This window comes from Apaloderma vittatum, unplaced genomic scaffold (genome assembly GCF_000703405.1).
Source record: "Apaloderma vittatum isolate BGI_N311 unplaced genomic scaffold, ASM70340v1 scaffold11082, whole genome shotgun sequence".
Classification (NCBI taxonomy): domain Eukaryota; kingdom Metazoa; phylum Chordata; class Aves; order Trogoniformes; family Trogonidae; genus Apaloderma; species Apaloderma vittatum.
This window is the reverse complement of record NW_009703102.1, coordinates 53,092-57,658: the sequence shown is the minus strand read 5'-3', so window position 1 is coordinate 57,658 and position 4,567 is coordinate 53,092. Positions and strand designations below refer to the sequence as shown.

The following is a 4,567-nucleotide window of genomic DNA, read 5'->3' as shown; positions in this document are numbered from 1 at the left end:
TTTCCGCATCTACCACTGTCATATTTCCAAGCAATTCAGCCTGGTTGCTTTATTAGCGTGAAAAACTAGGAAAAGTCAAGACAAAGCAGACTTCACAGCTCAGTCTAGATCTGAATTATCTGCAATGAGTAAAATTTACATGATTGCTACACCACTGTGTTTATTATAATACAATAAATATTTAAATAAGTCAATAAAAAATCCCCCTTGGCAACAGATTTACTGAACTAATACTTGTGGCACCTACTCTCTAAGTAAAACATTCTTGTAAAGTTACAGAGCTTTTGATTTCTCATCTTAGTCTTAAAACATCACTAATAGGTTATTTTTGGTACGCAGTCTGTAATTACATCTCTTCAAAATGCGCACCTTCTGCTGCCGTGACTCGGATTTGAACCGAGGTTGCTGCGGCCACAACGCAGAGTACTAACCACTATACGATCACGGCAAGCCGTGAGAAAGCTCGGAATGGAAGTGACAACTTCTTTTCCCTGAGTGCTCTCCAAAATTTCATACAAATGGTGCCACCTACAGTTTACACCTAGTTTTAGCAGCGGCTTGTTCTAAACATTCTTGAAGTACGTGTCACCATCTTCTCCAAATTGCTTCCAAACTTACTTTTCCTTTCTCTTAATAAGCCATCAGGACTGCCTAAAAACAGCCTCAGAACAGTTACAATAACCCTTCTCCTGTCCCCCAAATCTTTTCAGAGAGGACGTTGTTTCGCTTTTTTATCAGTGGTGGGGAAGGAAAAGTCAAACCGCAGAAAAGTCTGGGAGTGTGCTGTAGTCACAGGTTTAGGCAGATGAACAAAATCTGCTTAATTGAAATCCGCATTTGCTGAGTTGAAACATGTAGGATTCATTCTAAAGTAAGTGATTGTGTTGATGGACATCCTCTTCCTTACCTCTGCAATAGGCACAGAATATAAAAATCCCCACCTTTTCTTTAATTTGTTGTCTAGTGTGGAAGAAGATGGTCAAATACTACAGATAAAGTCTGAGGGGAGTGAGCATTTAGTTTCTATCAACTAAAACCGCCAGTCAGAGTTATACTGAAGAAAATGCTCAGAAGTACTTACACTTTCAGACACAGAAAGACTGTAAACAACATTCAAACAGGCACAAGAGCAAAAACTTCTTAGTTCTCTCAAACAAGAGCTCCAATAGAAACCAAGCTGTGCAACATAAAGATTATCACAGGGAACAAGAATAATGTGGCAAGCTCTGGGCCACTCAAGCCCTGCTCAGAAAATGTGGCCCACTTCCCTCATGCTCACCCTCCCCATTTATACTCATTACGTAATTAAAAAGACTTGCCTTGGAGATCACACCACCACCACCACAGCAGTGCAGTGTCACACCGAGTCACTGAAGGAGGGGGAAAGCTTACAGAGAGACTTACTAGGCTGTCATACACAAGACCATTAAAATGTCTTCAGCACGTCTTCAACAGGCTGAGATGTGGATTTGCTCTGGATGAAGGTCTGCACAGTGGGGACTAATCCAAAAAGTAGACTGTGAGAAAGCAACATCAGGCTGGGATTTTAAAAGGCAAACCCACTAAGCAGATTTTGCTGTGCCTCAGCACTGAATTGCACTGCCTCTGCCTTTGGCAAAAACACGGGTACCTCCGGCAAGCACAAGGAGGAGTCCTGCCTGCGGCAGGAGCTGCAGACGTGGAGGAGGAAGATCTTCCTCTCTCTGTTTCTGGTGGTTTCCGGGCACATAGGGAGAAAAAGGGTGCTCTAATGGTGGTTTGGACTGCTGTACCTCACCCTACAGCCTTGCCTGAGAGCTTGATGTGACCAGGGTAAGGGTAAGTGTAAGGGTAAGTGTAACCTTCCGTAGGGTGGGAATGCTACTGCTTCCCTGACCTCCAGTACTGCCCAGCACAACCTTGCTCTAGGTTAAGCGACTGCATTGCTGTCACAAAATTGAAAGAAAGAAAACCAGAACCAAGAGTGGTACTTGTCTGATGTAAAACTAATCCCTCAATTTAGGTTTGCTCCTTCTTCAGAAAGCCATTACACTTATGTGTAAACATGTAATCAGAACATATTTCACTTTCCTCTCTCTGCCACCCCAAATAGTCAACAGGTTCACAGGCAGGTCAGAAAGAAGGAGGACCTGAAGCATGTACGTCTTACTGTCAGAATCAGAGAATCGCCTAGATTGCAAAAAAACTTTAAAATTATTGAGGCAAACCTAACATTGACAAGTCCTTTGCTAAACCCTATTCCTAAGCACCATGTCTACTTGACTTCTAAATACCTCCAGGGATGGGGGCTCCACCACTGCCCTGGGCAACCCCTTCCCTTACCCCTTATCAGTGCCTGATAATCCTTCTCCTCTTTTCTCTCATTTCTCAAGGGGTTTTTTTGCTTATCAGATTACTAATTAATGTTAAGGTGAATCTCTCCTACGGTCTCTAGTTTGAACTCTTCCATTTAACGTTAGCACAGGCGAGCACTTAATGGGACTAGTCTTCAGGCTCCTCACCTGATTTTTAGTTGAGTGCCCCCAGCATCAGGCCACGGAGTTTTTACAGCTGTAGTGAATGAGCTGTGCAAGCGTAACTCTTGGTGGAGAGTCTTGAGACAGGTACATCCTCTCCACGCTCAAAGCAACTAGGCCAAGACATCCACACAGGAAACAGGACAACCTGATCAAGTCTCTCCTCTGCCTACTTCTACTACATATCTGGGTTTCTCAACCTGTTTCTCTGCCAGAAAGGATATGTCTCCTCTAATCTTAAATATCAGAGACACAACATCTCCATTTAATTTTGAATGGCAATCTCAATCTCTGTGACTCTCAGAGTATCTTCATGCAGTTCAAATATCTGTTCTGATCATGACAGAGAAGACTTGGGTGCTAGGCCAAAGCCTCAAACTGTCTTAACACACTCTTTAAACTACTTAGCTTAAATTGCCACACATTCGTAGCATGATCTTGAACAAGAATTTTTAAATGATTATTGCCCTTTGTACAGTAGGTACTTGTCGTAGCAAAACATTTTGGGATCTACAAGGGAAAAAGTGCCTTTTAGTACTTTTTTTTACTATTAGGAACATAATTCTACTAGCGTTTTATGTGTTTGGTGTTTTGTTCATGGATGCCTTCAGACTACAAAGCCCATCCTCACACACATGCACATAGATGTTTTGTCTCAGTAAAAATAAACCAACATTTATTACAGACTGACAAAATGTGGCTTCAGGCTCTCTGCTATTGAAAATACACAGTTTGAAAGAAATTTTAATGCAGCAATAATAAGGACATTCAAAGAAGCTTAGCATTCATAGGAGGCACAATCATCACCCAGATCAGAGAAGCTGCTTTGAGGAAATAAAGCACAATTGGAGTTCTGATGTTGTCTAGAGAGCAACATCTAACACCGTTGCAGGGGAAGGTGAATGCCATGGTATATCTGCTTGTTAGTTTTTGTTGCAGAGTTAGCTTGCCCAATATTTACAGTTCCCATCCTCTCTGATCATATTTTTAATGAGCAGGAAAGAGGACAGAGGAAGATACACTTACTTAATTGTAAACCATTCAGGCCAACATCTGATTGTGCCACCATTTTCACAGTCTAAAGCCCTGGTGTGATGTGTAGAGACAATTCTGATGAGGCAGTATTTCACAATTGCAGGGCATAGCTTTTTCATTGCTGCATACACGCGGGACATTCAAACAGTCTGCTGAAATAGTGGCTGACTGCTGCTTTTGGCACAACATCGCTACCCCTCTGTGAGGGGGTACCAGCCCGATGGGCACCCAAAGGCTCCCTCCCCTTCTCTGGCCTGCAAGGAACACTCCCCTCCTCTTCCTCTGCATGAACCTCTCGGAGCCCTTTACATTGCATGAGTGAGTCACTCAGCAAATCTCCCACCTCCTGCCTTGTAGAGACAGCCCCCACCTCCCAGTAAAAAGTGAGCATTAAAGTCCTCAAAGGGCATGCGTGGGAGGTGAGGGAATGCCGTGTGTAGTGCCAGGCAAGGGCAAACCTACTCTGTTTTCTGCCGTCATTTTACAGTGACTTTGGCACAGAAGCAAAGTACACCAAGGCTTAGACTTTCACCACAACAGGATTACCGAGAAATCACTCTGTTCGGTATGTGTCTGCCATTTGGCTACAGTACCTTTCTCAGGCAGATTCTGCATTAAACTCCACTTTAATCTATGTTTAGGTGGAAAATACAACTAATGCCCATTAGAAGTAAAGCCTGGGCTGGAAAGGCTCTGTATTAATTCATCAGCCAGATCTGTCAATATCAAGTAGTTTTGTCTCTTCTTCTGTCAATATTGCTTCTATTAGTATTGCAACCACTCATATTTTCTACATGATCTACAAAAAAATTCCTAGCTCAGAAAAGTCGCTTTGGGACTCCCATTTTTCTTTGAATTCATATACATTGATGTTATTCTGCTTTTCGTTTGGTCTATGCACTCCCATAATCAGTCATGAATGAATATACAAATGTCTAGTATATTCCTTTAGCCAACATCATGTAATATTTCTTCATAAACAGATTAATCCTTGTCCTAAGGATTTATTTATTTTT

The 4,567-nt window shown here is 42.3% G+C and overlaps 1 non-coding gene across 1 annotated transcript; it reads right to left on the bottom strand.

Annotated features, from left to right (window-relative positions):
- Positions 1-376: 376 nt before the first annotated feature.
- TRNAH-GUG lies at positions 377-448 on the bottom strand. Its single transcript has one exon. It is a non-coding gene; the product is annotated as a tRNA-His (tRNA).
- Positions 449-4,567: the final 4,119 nt, after the last annotated feature.